At 44.5% G+C, this 19,702-nt stretch overlaps 1 long non-coding RNA gene across 1 annotated transcript; it reads right to left on the bottom strand.

Annotated features, from left to right (window-relative positions):
• Window position 1: 1 nt before the first annotated feature.
• On the bottom strand, window positions 2-18,062 carry LOC111091587. Its single transcript, XR_005375882.1, has 7 exons — window positions 15,469-18,062; window positions 10,034-10,264; window positions 3,318-3,413; window positions 2,368-2,708; window positions 1,741-1,956; window positions 794-1,047; window positions 2-59 (listed from the first exon to the last, which is right to left on the bottom strand). It is a non-coding gene; the product is annotated as an uncharacterized LOC111091587 (long non-coding RNA).
• Window positions 18,063-19,702: the final 1,640 nt, after the last annotated feature.

The raw sequence follows: 19,702 nt of genomic DNA on the forward strand, positions 1-19,702 counted from the left end.
TCCGCCTGTGTCTCTGCCTCTCTCTGAGTGTCTTTCATAAATGAATGAATAAAATCTTTCTAAAAAATAAATGAAAAAATAAACACATGTGCAAAACCACAATACAATAAAATCATGCAATTGACAACATATTTCAAGATTTATGAAAAACAAATAATGCGCGGAGCACACATTGTGGAGGCAGCGTGGCCTGAGGAGAACAAGCTGTACACGTACAAAGTCTTCTTTCAGTCACGCCAGAGAAGCTCTGCAATGCAATGGTATCATTTAGAGAAAAAAAACAAGTCTCAAATTGGGTTTCATTATCAAATTGCCCTCCTTAGGCACCCCCCCCCCTTCACCAACACCACCAGATCCTGATTGCCATCAGCCTCTATTCCTTGTATTGCTGTTGGCATTTTTCAATGCAAATGTCTGAACTTCCCAACCATGGGAAGTCTGCTGTGACTTTCCATGCTCCTAACAAACATGTGACCTACTAAACAAATTACTGATACTTTTTAAATATCAAGTTCTTTTAAGTGATAACAGAAATATACTTTCCACTGTAAATGCGTATTTTTTATCTTCCACTTGCACACACCCTGGAGAGCTGCATCTGCATCTACTCTCCAAGCCTCCTCCATCATATTAAAAGAGAAAACCTCAAATCAATCTTTTTTTTTTTTTTTTTTTTTGCTTTCTGTCCAACCCTTTTGAGCAAAGATACCACCCCTTCCCCCTCCTCCCCTCCGCAGAAGGCTAGCAAGGATCACTTGGCAGCTGTTCCTCTCATCCCCCCAGGGGCAGATACCTCCTTGCATTGTTATTTCAGTTGATCCAGTTGTGACTAAGCTATCAAATGCACTTTCTCTGAACACTCAACTGCTGATCACTGGAAATCAAGAGGTTTGGATGATGGTCTCTGGCATGAATCTTCTCCCATCTGGTTCTAGTTCAGGGCTGGCCTTTGACAGCCCTCTGTCTCACACCATGGCTCTAAGTGGGTGTGGAGACTGTTTGGTTCTCTTGCAGGTTGCGTGGATCCAAGGAGCGCTGTTTGTTTTTCTAAACAAGAACAAGGAGGGATTTTTTTGGCATCTTGTAAGCTTATCACCAATTTCTTCATAACAGGTGTGTCTTATCTCACATAAAGGAAGATCTGTTATCAAACACAAAGCCCTTTTTCACTATGTCTCTAAGGGAACAACAGTAGTTTTAAAGATAGAAGCAACTGGTGTCTTCATATATCCTTTGAGGATATTACCAAAAGGTCCATCCCGTCCTCGCCACGTCCTCATTCCACCCCCTTTAGTTGAAGCCATTACTCCTTGTCAAGAAAACAACAGCTCCCCCGTTGGCCTCCCTGCCTCCTCTCTTGCCCTTTGCCATCTTTCTTCTCTTTGCTGTAAGCACAATTTTTTTGAAATACAAATATGAGCCTAACTGCCCTCCTTGCTCCATTCCTACAATAGCTCCCCACTGCTTGGAGGAGAAGACATGCATTCCTTACCAAGCACGCAGGCTGTCTATGAAGGATGGAGGCAAAACAATGGAGAAACTAGTGGAAATTGGGTTGTTGTTGTTTTTTAAGAATTCTTTTTTTCTTTCCTCTCCAAAGAAGTTGAGCCACACCAGGCATAAGTGTTATGTAATTTTGGCCAGGGTGACAAGTTTAAAACTCCGACTCTAGGTTCTCACTCAGGCCACTCTAAGCGCCTTGCAGGACCTCAGTGCTGCTCGCCACTCTTGCCTCTTCACCTGGCTCAGTAGGCATCTCACAGAGCTCAGTTCCGAGGTTGTCTCCACCAGGAATCTTTTTTCGGGTAGTGGGTCTGGGTTAGACGTCCGCCCTCTAGGCTCTCAGTCACCTCTGGTCCCTCGGTGACCCCAGTGAGTAACCACACTGTCACCGCCGCTTGCCAGCCTCCTCCATTAGACCAAGACGGCCTCGAGGAAGGTGAGTGTCTTACGTTCCTTGAGAAAGCGCGCAAAGTAAAAGCTTATGATAGACCCGGATTTTACCTACCTAGGCTCTCCTCTTCTCTTTTCTTGGAAATAGCAGCCTCCACTCCCTTTTGTAAGGAACTGCCTGTTCGCTACTCCTTGTAGTTGGGGCAAGGCTGTTAAACCCGAGGACTCCACCACTGTCCTAGGGAGGAGAGCCCCTGACCTGAGAGGGACCCATCAAATTCTTTTACCCAGGAACGGGCAGGGCTCAAAAAGAATAAAAGGCAAATGGAACCGTGTCATCTGGTGGTGGCTCGGTGGAGGAACCACAAGAGACCCAGCTCGTGGCTTCTCTCCTTCTCGAGGCTTGTGTACCAGTGAACTTTTGCTGTATAACAAATAATCCCCCCCCCAAAAAATAGTAGCATAAAATAATACCCATTTATTCATCTCAAAATTCTGGAGCTCAGCAGCTTGCGCTTGGCTAAGCTGGGCCTCTCTCCTGGTCTGGGAAGGATTGGCTCATACATCTTCTGCAGCCAGCCATCGGTGGATTAGAAGCTGGCTGGTCTAGCATCCCCTCGGTGGAATTATCTCGGTCCTGCGTCGTGTCTCATTTTCCACTGAATGCATTCGCAAGCAGCTGCGCAGAATTCCAGGAGAGGGAGTGGAAGCATATGAGACTGCCGAGGCCTAGGCTCAGACGTGGCAGGCCGAAGCAGGCCACAGGACCAGGTTCAAGAGGCTGGGAACTGGCACCTACTCCTTGATGGGAGGAGCTGCAAAGGCACATTGCAAGGGTTTGGATATGGGGGGTGGATAAAAAATGTGGTCCTATCTGCAAACTTCCACAACTTTGTTACTCAGCTCCTTGTTGATTTTCCAATACGTCCCTTTTTAAATATAGTTAGTCAAAGTCGGCTTCTATTGTTTTTGCTTTAAAAAGAAATGCAACTTATACCTGCTTGGAAATGAATGAATAAGTGAATGAACGAGCATGTGCTATAATGGGTCAAACGTCTTCCAGGGGAGAGTGATGAAGGAGGCGTAGAAAAGTGATGGGCTGTCACAGAGCTAAAGGAGTTGTGGCGTGTATTTTGAAGTGTGCTCTACACTGGTTGCCCATGACCACCTCAGAAACTATGATACCACTTTCCTTTTGACCTTCCTAACTCACCCTGTAGTCACAGCCACCAATGGCTTGAGACCTCCTTAAGAGCCACTTGCTGGGAACTGCACTCTTGTCACTAAATTGAATTAGCTGAGTGTTTGTTAGGTGACTATTTGCAGGTGTGTATTAATATAACCACATGTTATACTCTGGATTGGCTCAAATATAGGACATAAATTTTTTAAGGAAGATATTTCCAACAAAAGAAAAATCTTACGGTTGATAGGAGTCTTCGATGTGATCCAGCGATCCCCAGGGTAAGTCCTTCCCACCTCTACTCCACTCCTTTCCAATAAAATCTCCATTTCTTCTTCTTTTTTTCAGGAGCAGCAGAGGGAGAGGGAGAGAGAGAGCATCTTAAGCAGGCTCCATGCCCAGCGCAGAGCCCAACATGGGGCTCAATCTCACAACCCTGAGATCACGACCTGGGCCAAAATCAAGAGTTGGACACTTAACCAACTGAGCCACACAGGTAACCCAAGACGTCCATTTCTTTAGGTGCTGATCAGAAGGACATCAGAAAAAAAAGCAAGTTACAGAATTAAACATCAAAGCACGAATAACTGATGTCTCGTGTGCATCAGTTCAAAGGATGATGTATAATGTCAGTGAAAAGACATCTTAACTTAGAATATCTTTTGAAAGTGAAATCCCAGGAAATATAAAGGAGACATTTTTAGGTGCCACAGGCAGTTTCGTTTTGTTGGTTTTGTTGGTGGTGATGTAAACAATGAAAAAATACGTGTCTGGGCTTAGAGATGACAGCGGGCTTTTGTGATGTTTAGAATTCTCTCTCTTTTGCCAGATGGACATAACAGATACATACAGAACATTCCATCCAAAAACAACAGAATACACATTCTTTTCAAGTGCACACGGAACATTCTCCAGGATGGATCACATGGTAGGCCACAGAACAAGTCTCAATAAATTGAAGATTGAAAACGTATCATGCAACTTTCCTGACCACAAAGGTATGAAACTAGAGATTAATAACAAGGAAAAAACTGGGAAAAAAACACACACATGTGGAGACTAACCAATATGCTAGAATTTTTTTTTCTCCTGTGAAAGACATGGTTACCTTGGCCTTCAGAACATTCCAGAAGCTAATAATTATAGAAACTTGTAACAAAGAAATACTGATGAAAGTGGAAAATTCCCCAAAGTTTTTGCAGCCTTCATCCCAAACAGCACCCTCAGATTAAACGAGTGCGCCTTCGGTTCCATGAGTACTTCTCACCATCTGTAAACCACAAAACTGTCACTCATGGCCCTGAGATTTACATCTTTGTGGTTGAGACAAGGAGGAGCCATATCTGCTCCCACCACGTCTCAGGCTCGGGACACGTGCCAGGCCAGCCAGCCAGACTCTCTAGGGCTGAGTGCGATGGTGTGGTGTTCTCTGTGTGGGAGGCCTCCCGGGGAGGCAGAGTGGTGACCTCACTGGGAAAATGAAAACAGTTCAATAAAAAATACTTATCTTGGAATGATCTGCCTGAATTTGAGACCAGTGAAGGGATTGTGTTTCCATCACCCTTTCAAAGAGAGAAGCCATTTTCCTCCGTTAATCCTGGGTAAGGAAGCCACCCCACAGTACCTCTTCTTGACTGAGAGATGATGATGCAGGCGAAAGAGGTCTCAACTGTAGCTCTGCATAAACACACGGTAAGAGAATCGCCCTTACCCTCAAAGGAACCAAATAGAAAGTTTTCCTTCTAAAACTAGAACAGAGATGTGCTCCTTGGAAATTCAGCGTTGGGAAGGACCCGGCCACACAAATAACCTCAACTTTTGGCCTCTAATATTTTCTTCCCTTAGAGGATTTCTCTTATTACACTTCCATTGCCACCTACAGAGACTCAATGTGACCTTGTCCTTGAAGCTTAAATGCAGACAAAGGAGCAAAAGTATGGACTTTTTCAAAGGACTCAGCCTAAAATGCAGAAAACCAATAGGAGGATTAATCAAGAAAATGTTAAAACAATCTAGAAGCAACATCAGGCTGAGAGCGGCCATCTGATTCCTCCATGTTTGACCTGTCCTGTTCTGAGTCCTGACGCTTGCCTGCAAGTCTTTCTTGGAAATTCTTAGTCCTATGGCCGTTGGGTAGGTATTATTCAGGAGAACTATCTGCACTATCTTTGCAACTTTTCTGTAAATCTCCAATTATTTGGAAGTTAAAGCTTATAAAAATATTAAAAACAACAACAACAACAACAGGTGAACCATGAGGAAAAACAGATATATGCATTCTGGAAGCAAGGTATACCACTTCCATTGGTCAATAGAGATAAAAGTTGCCATCACTGGAACTCACATGTTTGCAAGAAGGAAATGATCACTGAGAGGTTAAAGGAAGACTGCCCAAATCAGTGAGTCCCTACCAGGAATGGGGAAGCATAATAATCTCTGTAAAGATGGGCTATTCATCGGGACTTTCTGATGAAGAGTACAGTATGGATAGGGGGAGTAACTTTGTGGAGTAACACCTAACACTACCTCAGCCGTGATATCAAAGCCAACATCAACAATCATAAATTATGTGAGAGTACATGCCCTTTATATGATACAATAAAAAAGGCACTTTACATCTATAGTCTTTGCCCAAAAAGCCATAACCCTAGTCTAATTATGAGGAAGCAATGCAAGACAAATTCCAACTGAGGGACAGTCTACAAAATGCCTGATGAGTACTCCTCAAAAGTATCAAGTTCATCAAAAAACAAGGAAAGTCAGGGTGCCTGGGTGGCTTACTTGGTGAAACATCTGCCTTCAGCTCAGGTCATGCTCCTGGGGTCCTGGGATAGAGCCCTACACTGGGCTCCCTGCTCAGCAGGGAGTCTGCTTCTCCCTCTGCCCCTCACCTCTCTCTCTTTCTCTTTCTCAAATAAATAAATAAATAAATAAATAAAATCTTTTTAAAAAAAACAAAAAATACAACATTGTGAAATCCTGGGTGGGATCATGGAATCAAAAAAAAAAAAAATCCACAAAAAAAAATCTGTGCCTTGGTTACTATCACGGTACTGATGTTAATTTCCAGTTCTGACAAATGTACCGTGATTGTGCAAGATGTTAGGGAAAGTTGGGTGAAGGATATGAGAACTATCTGTACTATCTTTGCAACTTTTCTGTAAATCTCCAATTATTTGGAAGTTAAAAGCTTATAAAAATATTTAAAAAAAACAAAACAGGTGAACCGTGAGGAAAAACAGATATATGCATTCTGGAAGCAAAGTATACCACTTCCATTTGGTCAATAGAGATAAAAGTTGCCATCACTGGAACTCACATGTTTGCAAGAAGGAAATGACCACTGAGAGGTTAAAGGAAGGCTGCCCAAATCAGTGAGTCCCTACCAGGAATGGGGAAGCATAATAATCCAGATAATTAATCTTATGTTAGCATTTGTCCGGGTATAGTTCAGGCCATAGCTCAGGGAATCCTGATTTTCTTGGAGCTCTTGGTGACAGAAACACCTCTCTAAACAATCTCAACAGGAGTGGTCTATTTCAGGCATTGGTGTTAAAAATAGGGACACAACAGTTAATGAGATCTCCTTTCCCACATGATCCAATCATCTGTTCTTCCCACTCATGGGAGGCCTACGAGCTATTCCCTCATGAACCTGAGAGAACGAGTCTTATCTTACTGGCCATTTAGGAGGTCAACCCCTGCAGGATACCCATAAACAGCCAAGATCCGGTGGGGCCTGGGAAGAGCTTCTGAACCTTGCTTGGCTGAGCTACTTCTTCGGGCTTTTCCCAAGGTAGCTAGAAAGAGGTTTCCTGGAATTGTTTATGAGGATTCCAGGAGGTCAGCCAGAGTTCTCAGCCCCAAAAGTCATTCGTTTCTCCTCCCTGACTAGAGTAACAATACCATATGCTGCCCTCACTGAGCTGCTAACGCATCCTAAACACCTGTCACATGCTAGCTACAGTGCCGGGTGCTGGGGAGGGGGGAGCAGATGCAGAAAAAAATCTAACAACAGTGATAATGAGGAGGAGGAGGACGACGACGACGACGACGACGACGACAACGACAGCAAATAGGTGAGAGCACGTAGTCATAACATATCACACCTTCCGCTGCAACACTGATGGATTTCATCCTTGTAGTAGCTCAGTAAGATAGGTTACACGGCCTCCATTTTCCAGGTGAGGAAATGACTTCTTCCTCTAGGAAACCAGTGATTGGGGTAGTTTGCCTAATGTCAGCCAGTAGTTAAGAATAACAAGGTAGTTTCCTGTAGACCTAGAATCAAAACCCAGTTCTATCCCTTAGTAGCTGTGCGACCTTGGACAACTAATGTCATCTTTTGGTCAAGTGGCCAATAAGCAGAGATTAAAATCAGCACAAATTCATGGAGCATGTCGGTCCATTAGTGTTATCTGCCACCAGAGTGGGGTGGGGGGAGGGGCCTCACGTGTACACAGAACTTGCCAAACCGTGCCAGGTACCTTACAGGTATGAACTTATTTTCTCCTCATAACGCAACATCAGATAAGGACTTAGGGTTTTACTGATGAGGAAACGGATGTTCAAAGAGGTTCAATTAACTATCCAAAGGTCACCCGACAAGTAAGTGGTCTAATAGCAATTTGAGTTCCGCTCTATCCACCCTAGTACCCTGAGTCAACCATTCTGTCAACCAGCTGCCACCCACTCAACATTCCAGAAACTCCAGACAGCTCAGTTTCTTCTAGGTAATGTATTTCTCATTTTAACTGAAGGCCCAACCCAAAATAATTGCTGTTAAGTGGTGTAAATTTATGGCTAAGGGAGTCTCAGCTGAAGTAGGTGGGCCCTTTCATCACTGACAGCAAGTATCCTGGAAAGCAGAGAGTCTTCCCTGGGAGGCCAGCGTGCATTCTGAGCAGAGGAAGAGTGGACGTAGACAGGAGAGGGGAGAAAGAAGGTACGAGATATCTGAAGGCTTGGGAAGGAGCTTCATTTGGATTCAGAAGCAAACGTACAATTTATGCAACTAACCTTGCCTTTGGCCGAGCCCCTGCGGAGAAGGCCAAGGCCGCGCCTCCCGGGCCTCAGAGCAACGTAGGGTAAGGACCAGGAGGCTAAGGGGATTCCAATCACTAAGCCAACCTCAAGAACCAGTAGTAGCTGCTGGGCGAGTTGTATTAAGGAGGATCACAGGATCGTCCAGGCTCAGCTGAGGGGGGGTAAAGAAGCCTTGGTTCATTAGTAATTTCTGCCACAAGTTTGGGAGTGCGAAGAGCCTCACGTGTGCTCATAACTTGCCATTCATGTTTCAGGGGCTAGCGCAGCCTGGGCATACTCTGCAGGAGAAGTTGACTGGGTTCAGGTCCAGGAAGGAAACCCAAACGTCCCAGTGGTACCCTGCTTCCACCTACCTACCTCACAAACTATGGCAAAACAGCATTAACGGCAAGAAAGGATGTAATTTGAATTCCTTTGGTTCTAATTATTTTTGAAAAGAGACGCAGGCCATCCATGCCAAGACCCTTCAGGAAGAACTAAAAACCAAAGAGATTCAGGCCAGCTAGAGGAGGAGGAGGAGGAGGAGGAGGAGGAGGAGGGCGGAGTTCCAGCCAGCCAGCCAGCCTTCCTGTGTGACATGGTCACCGTTCGCCCCCCCTTGCAGATGCCTTAATGACACTCTTGTATGAACAGGACCTCAGGAGAGAGGAAAAAGTGGTGAGCCAAACCTCAAGAGTGAAGAAGAAGAAGGAAAAAAAGCAAAATGTGAAACTTCAGCTCGAAGCTCAACCGTTGAATGTCTTAACTGCTGTCATTATTTGTTGTAGAGCCCTCACTGGGCTTTTGACCACCAGGAACTTGGCCTCAGAGCTCGAGGGCCCATGTTTTCCATCTACAGGCTCGACCTACTGTCTCAAAGTCTACGATCTTCCACCTCCAACCTCCCCAAGTGGGTCATACTTTCCATGGCTAGGCTATAAAAGGGGAAGCAGTCCTACTGTTTCCTTTAATAAGCAGTTTTTACAGGGTGCCAAATGCCCTTTAAGGAGCCCAGAAGCCCAAGCAGTCCCCTGGGTTCCAGAAACTGCAGCCTAGCCCAGAAGTAGCAGAAGGCAGAGACCCAGACCTAGACCCAGCAAAATTAAGTCTCTGGGGAATCTGCTTGGTTCAGGCTAGCAGGAGGGGTGTGGGATGCTGGATTACCCTTAGCAGTGATTTAAGGCTCTGCTAGGTCCTTGCAGGAGTGGGTCCAGTCTCTCAAGGGTGGTGGCCCTAGAGAGGACATTTCTACCACCTGTCTTCTAGGAGAGGTGGAGTCTGTAATATAGAGAGCCCTGTGGCTCTATTGAGCATCTTGATGGATTTGGATTCACAAAGGTGAGCACCAAGTAGAGTCTGAAGCTGGAGAAAACTGAACGGCCCTACTTAATAGAATAAGAAGAACGTGGAGTTTGGGAAACAATCCAGAACAGACTGTGAAAGGGGCCAGAAGAGGAGATGACCTGCGGATAGGACACGGAGGATGACCTGACCGTGTACAGGCCGGGGGCTGAGTGGTATCTGACGTTCAGATTGAAGTTATTTGCTTTCTGACAATGTAAACTGTTCTTCTATCCCCCAACCACATCCCAAAAATTTCATAAAATCTAGTAAATATATGCACGCGTTTATGTAAGTGAGGCTTTCATGCAAATGCAGGAAAGTCCAGAGTTTCGCTGCTTAGTCGATGAGGGAAAGCGATAGCTTGTGTGTGTTGGCAAACTCAGGTTGCAGGGGTTAAGGACCAAGGTTCAAACCCTAAGAACTGATTAAATCTTACAGGAGTTTCTCCACTTCATTCTAAGTGGAAAGTAAATTGGATTGAGAGTCTCCTTCTACTTTTTCCGTCTTCTTCTCTATAATTAAGACATATTAGGACAGTATAGGGAAGTGGTAAAAAATATAAAACTTGAGATTTAAATAGATACGGACCTGAATTCCAGCTCCACCTTACTAACCATGGGATTCTAAGCTTCGGTTTCCTAATCTATTAAATGGGGGTAAAGAACGTGTTCCTTAGCCGCGTGCAATGTTTGTCGTGGTAAGTGATGCCCAGGAGCACTCAGTGGTCTGGTGGGTCTCCTCAGTCTGCTGGCGCTAGCGATGAGGACGATGATGATGAAGACCACGCTGACGATGCCTCTTCCTGCTTGGAGAGCTCCGCTAGTTAGGGGAAGGGGCAAAAAGCATCTGGTTATGTAGATGTTTTAAACAAAAGAAAATAAATCTCGTAAATACGCTCTAGTGGTTGTCATTGGACCATGACGTGAACAGGAAATGAACTTTATTATGCTTGTCACTGAGATGGGAAGATTGTTTCTGGTCACATTTAGTCCGTATGTGCTAATGCAGGCACCGTCCCACCCCAGCCAAGGCTGATGGGGAGAAGAAAAGGAAGGAGGCTGGGGAGTTGGCTATGGATTCATACAGAGAGACAAGTGAATGGTGACCTCTTTCCCGAAGTCTTATTTTCCATCACTTCGAGGTCCCAAGTGGATTATTTTTCTCCTGGGGAGATACAGACTAAATAGACATATATAGTATATGTAGTATCTAGCTTTGCATTTAGCTAATTTCTATTTTTTTCTACCCTTAACGTACCTTTTCGGATAGAACGAATATTTTTTCCAACCTTTATTGAGATATAATGGACGTATAACGCCGTGTACGTTTGAGGTATACAGTGTGATGTCTTGAAACCTGTAGATTGAAAACTGACCAGCATAGTAGAGTTGGCACCTCCATACCTCACGTAATTACCATTTCTTCTTGGTGGTGAGAACATAGAAGATCTACTCTCTCTAACTTTCGAGTATCCAATAGAGTGTCATTAACTATAAGCCACCATGTCCAGTACATTCTATCCCCAGAACCGATTCACCTTCTAGCTCAAAGTTTGTATCCTTTGACCAACACCGCCTCATTTCCCCAACCCTCCAGCCCCTGGCTCCCACAGTTCTACTGTTTCTAGGAGTTCAGCTTCTTTAGATGCCACGTATAAATGACATCACACGGTATTTGCCCTTCTCTGTCGGACTTATTTCACTAGTGTAACGCTCTCAAGATTCATTCGTGTTGTCACAAATGGCAGGATTTCCTTCTTTCTTATGGCTAAATAATATTGCACACACACACACTTCACCTTCTTCATCCCTTTACTCACTGACAGACACCGAGGTTGTTGCCCTATCTTGGCTGCTGCGACTAATGCTGCAATGGACATGGGAGTTCTGAGATACCTCCAGGATCCTGATTGACTCGTATGTGTTCCTTATATGTTTTGGTTATTAACCTTTTATCAGGTAGATGGTTCATAGGTATTTTCTCCCATTGACCTGATTACAGTTTTATCTTGTTTAACATTTACTTTGCTGTGCAGAAGTTTTTTATTTTTAGGTAGTCCCACTTATTTATTTTGCTTTTGTTCCTTGCGCTTTGGGTTGTCCCATCCAAAACATTGTTACCAAGACCAACGTCAGTGAGATTTCTCCCTGTTTTCTTCTAAGAGTTTTATGGCTTGAAGTCTTACACTGAAGTCTTTTATCCATTTTGAGTTAATTTTTGGGAATAGTGTAAGATAAGGGTCCCAATTTCATTTGCCTGCACGTGATTATCATTCTCCCAACACCATTTATTAAAGAGACTCTCCCTTCCCCATTGAATACTCTTGACTCCCTTGTCAAAGATCAGTTCACGATATCTGGGCTCTTAATTCTGTTCCGTTGGAACCAGAATGCCAGCACCATACTGTTTTGATCACTATAACTTTGCAACATAGTTTGAAACCAAGAAGTGTGATGCCTCCGGCTTTGTTCTTCTGTCTCGGGATTACTTTAGCTATCCAGAGTCCTTTGTGATTCTCTATTAGTTTTAAGATTGTTTTTTTCTATTTCTGTGAAAAATGACGGAATTTTGACAGGTATTGCATGAAATCTATGGATGGCTTTGGGCAGCCTGGATATTTCAACGATATTTATCCTCCTGTATGGGATGAGAAAGAAATGAGCCTCTTCGATCGAGTCCTGCATAGTTGGGGAAGCAGGTTGCTCACTTACATGGTCTCACTTTCTCCCAAAGGAGAAGTTACAGCTGAGAAGGTCTTTCTCGGCACTGAGCTGGGCTGCCTTGGAAGAAGTGACATGAGTAAATTGGAACTGTTCCTCTTACCTTCTCCAACACCTCCAAACTCATATTTTTTTTTCTCCAGTGGTGTGCTGGAACTTCTCCACTGGACTCTTGAGCATCCACAAAGTCTCTCTTGGCCCTGAGTCTAAGGAATTTTTTTCCAGGGCTTCAGACCATGGCCAATAGGAGTTGGAGTCAATCCATGGGATGCTGCAAGGTCTCCAGATGGGTCTGAGTTCTGTATGCATATTACCCAATGCACAAGTGAGTGATATTTTTCCTGGGTTTCTTGGCATATGGTGCTGGACCCCACAGCTCCCACAAAGGCATCTTTGTCTGTGGGTAGATGCCAGATTGTTGAGGGAGGATATGAATGAAAGACATCTTATTCAGCCATCTTGCTGACACATAGAACCATCATCCTGGACCTCTGGCCAACCTCCTTCCTGACACACACTCGGCACTTCCTCCTCTGGTCCCGCTGCCCCAGAGGAGACTGTTGAACAGAACTTGGCACACAGTTTACCAGGTTATCTTTGTCTGGGGCCCACCATTTTGTTTCCAGTCTGAAAGATAATACCTCCCCCAAGCTTTAGAAGCCAAAAGGAATTTATTTCCTCCAAAACAGGTTTTAGGAGATGCTGTTTCAGTGGCTTAGACAAATCCAGTTTGATTACATTCATTGTCTCCTTGTCTCCCCTTACACAACAGTCAGGGCTTTAAGGGAAGGTTTAATGTGAAACTGGGTCTTTCCAGTTTCACTCTTCTACCCTCCTTTCAGTACAAAAGCCCTACCTTGGAAATGAGAGTGAGAATTATCTCATTAATCATAACATTTCAGATCTTTTCAGTGGGGGCAATAAAAAGATGAAAATGTTTTGTTTTGTTTTGTTTTGTTTTTACCAGAGTCAAGGCTTGAAACACAAAACTATACTAAAAGGGAACAAAAGGGCAGGAGGGGATCAATTGGCTCAAAAAAACCAAAAATGTAAGTGACAAACTCTGATGCAAAAAATAAATATTCAAAAAATTAAAATTAAAAAAGCCGTATGTCATGGCATGATTAGTAGAACACAGATTAAAGTTATTTTTTCTTGTCCAAAATCACTTCTAGGGGATGGGTTTCTTTAAAAACAAATCTGTGGGCAGCCCAGGTGGCTCAGTGGTTAGCACCGCCTTCAGCCCAGGGCGTGATCCTGGAGACCCGGGATCGAGTCCCACGTCGGGCTCCCTGCGTGGAGCCTGCTTCTCCCTCTGCCTGTGTCTCTGCCTCTCTCTCTCTCTCCCTCTCTCTCTCTGTGTCTCTAATGAATAAATAAATAAAATCTTTTTTAAAAATATGTGAGTTTTCAGCATGCCTTTTGCTAACTGCTGATTTTACTATTTAGTCTCTCCCCTTTAAATAAGTGGGAAATCTCATTTTGTATAATGAGATGAAAAATAGCTTCCACATCTGACTTGGTTTTTGAATCATGACTCTCTTGTCTAAACTTCTCTAGGTCTTAATTTCTCCCCGTGTAAAATAAGGAAAATAATACCTACAATATAGAGTTATATAGAGGCTTCAATGAGAAATTTTATTTTCTTATTACTATAATAAGTAATACAGTTATTATTACTATTACTTATTACATGCAAAGTACTCTGTGTGTATTCCCTTGTTAACCCTCCAGCACCCAGCTCCACGTGGCATATCCAATACCATCTCCACCTGACAGGGAAATGGCCGCAGAGAACAGTTAAGTAACTCGCACAAAGTCACTCACTGTAATAATTAATCAGAGAGGTGAGCAGGCTCAAAGGGAAGCAGAATGTTTAATAAAGGTGAACAAAGAACTAAGGGAACAAGTAGAACAAGGATAACGGGTCCAGGGACTACCCGACGGAAAGTCATGATCGCTCCCAGGCCTGAGGGGCAGGAGAAGAAAGTGACAGGCTCAAACCAGGGGACAGCCACGCACATGGACCACAGACCGCGGCCTGGCGGGCGAGGATCTCCTGCTCTCCCTTCTCTCCCGTTCTCCCCTCCTCCTGTCAGCATCCCACCTCACTGGGCAGTCAGCTGGAGTGAGAGATCAGGGGAGTGCGGGGGACCTAGGACACAGGGGTCAGCTGCCAGGGGTCCAGCACAGAGCTAGGAACAGCCAGGAAGGGCCAAGCAAGGGAGCTAAGACATGGTAGAGCTAGGATTCACCTCCATGCCTACACCCACTTGGTGTCTCACTCTCCTCCTCCCTACCTGCAAAGCCCCATGAGTCACCTCCAGGCCCACCTTGAAGCCAAACAGCTAGTTCACTAGAAATCATGACTCATAATTGTGTTTGGTTTTTCTTTTTTCTTTTTTTTTTTTAATTTAAATTTGATTTGCCAACATATAGTCTAACACCCAGCGTTCATCCTGTCAAGTGCCCCCCTCAGTGCCCATCACCCCGTCACCCCATCCCCCTGCCCACCTCCCCTCCAGCACCCACAGTTTGTTTCCCAGAGTCAGGAGTCCCCATGGTTTGTCTTCCTCTCGGATTTTCCCCACTCAGTTCCCCCCCTTCCCTATGGTCCCTTGCACTATGTCTTATCTTCCCCGTAGGAGCGAGACCATATGATGACTGTCCTTCTCCGACTGACTTACTTCACTCCGCGTAATGGCCTCCAGGTCCATCCACGCGTGGCTCATAGTTTCACAATGATCTGTCAGGGGAGGACTCTCGGCACAAAGAGTACAAATGGCTCACTTGAAAGCATCCCTCCTCCTGGTTCTAGCCACGGGGGCCTCTCCGCTCACCCTCTACATACAGCAGTTTTTGAACCCTCCACCTTCTCTCTTTTATCCCCACTTGCTAACACCAAGAGTTCTCCTTATTTTTAAGTTTGGGAATAGCCTGACACCACCGCTCCCAACCCCAGAGGCTTCCTTCCACATTTCACTGGGTTGAAGACATCTTTCTGCAAAACGTGTCTCTCTCCACAAAATATTTCTACATCACCTACTAACAAAACATTTGCTCTTTTTCACTGCATATGTATGTACAGGGCTTGACTCATAGAAAGTAGTAGTAGCAGCAGGAGCAGCAGCAGTAGCAGCAGCAGTAGTAGTATTGCCACTTTGCCTAAATGGGGTTAAATAGAAAGCTTCCGGCGACTGTAGAGAAAGATAAAATGCAGCAGAGCCAAGCTGCAGGCAAGGAGGACAAAGCTTCCTGGGAGCACCCCGAGGTGCTCTCACACCGCGATGCATTTCTACTCACTTTTCACTGTGGCTTCTGCCAGCATCCTTTGGCCTATCCTTCTCCAGAATCACTCTCCTAGGCACCTTCATCCGCAAGGACATTTCTCGAAACCAGTTACAGATGTTCTTCTTTTCCTGAGAAACACTCCAATGCATATTACTTTTCAAAATGTTGAGTTTCATGCCATGAACGTTTTACTCCTGCCCTTGGACTAGCCCAACACAAGAAACCTAAATAACCGTGACCAGGGCTGGGGTACTCTTTTGTTTTTCAATCTTTAAACAGACATTTCGAAAACTTGTCCGTAAGTCTTCTACCCTTTTAGACGCTTGTCTAAAGCAGAGGGCATTCTTCTGCGGTATAGTTCCCAAGGACGCAGCAAGGTCACGCCAGTTCCCCTTCCATCACCTTTGTCTGCCTCCACAATCTGTCAAATGTGTTAAACACAGAAGACACATAAGGCGAAAGAGGCTTGTCTGCGGGTTATTAGATCTTTGCTCATCAGTCTGGTTGTGCTAAATGGTAAACTTTGAGGCGGACAAACAGAAAGCTGCGTGTGCGGGCTTGCGGGCAGGACCACGGAGTGGAAAGACCACGGACGCGGGTGGAGCGAGATCAGCAGCCGGCTGCACCGGGAGATATACGGACGCTTCTTATTCCAATGCAAATTTTCACTATGTAGTTTGGGTCCAACCCATGGATGTGGCCACTGTCACCACCTTGCTACTGCCCCCCAAACCCAAGCTCCCGTCCTTCCTGCTGCGCGAGCTTCTGCATCGGGTGCCTCTTGGGGAGAGCTGCCTTCCTCAGGCCCCACGGCTCCACAGAACTCTTGCTTCCGCAGGAACTCTTGCTGGGAGTGCGGGTGACTGCAGGCGCTGCTCGTCACTCTGCTTCATGCACGAACCTCGTAGTGCAGGGGAGTCAACATGCCAGTGGGCGACCCTCCACCAAAGGGCTGAGGGCTGAACAATTCAGTGTATCCCCACCTGGCCTTTACAGGTCCCTGGTGACAGACAGGGTCCGTTGTCTATGGAAGTCACCAGCACCTGCCACATAACTGGGTAGACTTTGCCTTCTTTCTCACCTAACACTTCCTCGTCTTCCACTTACGTCCCTTGGATCACTTTCCAAGACAGACTGACCAACACACAAGCCCTTGCCTCAGATTCAGGTTCAGAGAGGAAACTGGACTAGGCAACAACCTCCTAATTTTCCCCAACGATCCCTCTTTAACCTTCGATAGTCTGTTCTACGGCAGCCAGAGCAGGCCTCCTAAAATATCAAGCCTACTGCATCATCCCTCTGCTCAAAAACGTCTAATGGTTTCCAAAAAAAATCCAAAGTCCTTTCAATGTCCCTAAGGCTCAGCATGATCTAGCCACTGGTCCCTCTCGTACTCTATTTTATTTTTCTCCATACCATTCACACCAAATGACGTCATATTGTGTATTTACCTGTTCATGGACCATCTCCTCGATTGGAATGCAAGCTCCATGGCAACAGGGACTTGTCTGTCTTGCTTACCACTACATCCCCAGGCCTTATTCAGTGCCTGACCATGTCGGCCTCGGAAAACACTTGTTGAGTAAATAATGAGACACATGATTTTCATTACACACATGGTTGTAATGCAAGAACTAACATTATCTCAGACAAAGAGGAAGAAACTTGCTGTGTCAGCTGCTTTGTTTGAGTAACTTCGGGATATGTTTATCCAACAATGGGTGAAAAATGTGATAAAAATGGCTAAGAAGCCTTGCGCCAATGATGGTCTTGGTGAGGATCGAAAAACAAAGGCCATTCCTCTTGATCAAAAGCTAGATGTCATTGAGGCTGGATTTTTCTTAGGGATGTTTAGCTTTATAACTATAGACTTAAAGCTATAAAAACACCAGTATTATTGAAATGCCTCCAGGCAAAATTACTCTATTATTGTGAGTCTGAATGCTCCAGACCCAAATCCCATATTTGCTTTCTGAAATAATTATTTTAAAGTGATTTTTTTAATTCAGAGTGACTTCTTAGGAATGCAACTACAACACAATAGCACAGATCATATCTGCCCCAATGAAGAGAGAAGAGCTGAATCGAATCTGTAAGAAAGCTTTCCTTAACACATAAAGGGGAATCTTAGGGTAAACTACGGCAAATCCCTCAGAAATCACAACTCTAACTTAAACGGAGATAGGCACCCAAAGAAAATGTTGTCTCTTAAAGCCATGATTACTAAAAGTAAGCACGGCTGACAACTCCAGAAGTCAATGAGGCACTTGGTTGGCAGGCACTAGGGGGACCGGCCCCCGGGGACAGCCCGGGATTTAATGCTCTCTAGCTGTGTGAGCCTGAATCGGTCACTCGACCTTCGTGTCGAATGCTGTCGAGGGCAAACACTGTATCATTCACGATCGATCCTGGTATCCACCTCACACCTGGCGCACAGGAAGCGCCCGATAGATAAGAGCTGAACGAGTAAGTCTGCAGAACCAGGGGAGGCATGATTTGTACTCTTAAAGGCCTCATGTAACTTTTCGCGGAAATTAGTATGAATTATGTCTCTATTCCTTCTGCAGATCCCCATTTGCATTTTTGCCAGCACTTGACTCTCTGGGCTAAATTAGCTACAAATTTCCATGACTCTCACCAGGTATGATTTTTTCGAATTAGAAAATAATCAAATGATCATGTCCAGTCAACAGAGATTATTACATAAGTAGATAAAAAGTATTTTATGTATGTATGTATGTATATATATATATAATATATATACATACATACATAAATAAAGTAATATATATATATATATAATCTTTTATATATATATAAAAGATTATATGTCATGATTTTGGTTAAAAATTCCCTTTGAGCAGAAGATACAAACAGATATTTCTCCATGTGCCAGCAGACACGTGAAAATAGGGTCAACATCACTCACCATTAGGGAAATGCAAATCTCTCTCTACACTGAGAGATCACCTCGCACCTCATGCCTGACCAAAATAAAAAACACAAGAAACAAGGGTTGGCAAGGATGTAGGGAAAAACAAACCCTCTTGCAAGGCTGGTGGGAATGCAAAATGGCGCAGACACTCCGGAAAAGAAAGCAAAACAAATCCGAAGATGCCTCAAAACATTAAAAATAGAACTGTACTACAATCCGGCAATCACACTATTGAGAATCTACCCCCAAAATATAAAAACATGTATTTGGAGGAATACACGCACCCCTATATTTATAGCAGCATCATCTACAATAGCCGAAGTATGGAATAAGCCTACGTGTCCAGCAAGAGATGAATTAGGTTAGGAGCACCCGGGGGGCTCAGTTAGTTACGTGTCCCACTCTTGATTTTGGCTCAGATCATAATCTCAGGGTTGTGAGATCAAGCCCCGTGCCAGGCTCTGTGCTGAGTGTGGAACCTACTTAAGATCCTTTCTCTCCCTCTTCCTCTGCCCGTCCCTGTCCCCTTGCACACATGTGCACTCTCACTCTCTCTAAAAAGAGAGAGAGGGATGAACGGATAAAGAAGATGTGGTGTATATTCAGCCCGTGGAATATCACTCAGCCATTGAAAAGAACGAAATCTTGCCATTTGCAACAACATGGTTGGAGCTAGAGGGTACAACGCTCAGTACAATGCGTCAGTCAGAGAAAGACAAATACCATGTGATCTCACTCATATGGGTAATTTAAGAAACAAAACACATAAGCAAAGGAAAAAGGGAGGGGCACCAAGAAATAGACTCTTAACTATAGAGAACAAACTGATGGTCACCAGGGGGGAGGTGGGGTTGCGGTAGATAGGGGATGGGGATTGAGGAGCGCCCTTGCCATGACGAGCACCAGGTAACATATGGAATCGTCGTACAATATCGTTTCACTCACTATATTGTACACCTGAAACTAATGTAACACGGTGTGTTAGCTACGTTGGAATTAAGATTTTTTAAAATTCCCTTTGAACGGGGCACTGAGGAGGGCACCTGACAGGAGGAGCACTGGGTGTTATATACTATATGTTGGCAAATCGAATTTAAATTTTTTTTAAATGTAAAAAAATAAAATACAATTCCCTTTGAAACCAAAGATATTCCGATGGCTCTTCGTGGAAGGGATATTAGATGCTGAATCGGGAGGCCTAGACAAGTTCCTTATGCTCTCTGAGCCTCAGTCTTGCATTTGTAAAATGAAGACATCTGAGGAGGAAAAGCAAAAAACAAAAACCATCTCTTTCCAGGCCACCCAAGGGCT

This window comes from Canis lupus, chromosome 21 (genome assembly GCF_011100685.1).
Source record: "Canis lupus familiaris isolate Mischka breed German Shepherd chromosome 21, alternate assembly UU_Cfam_GSD_1.0, whole genome shotgun sequence".
Classification (NCBI taxonomy): Eukaryota; Metazoa; Chordata; class Mammalia; order Carnivora; family Canidae; genus Canis; species Canis lupus.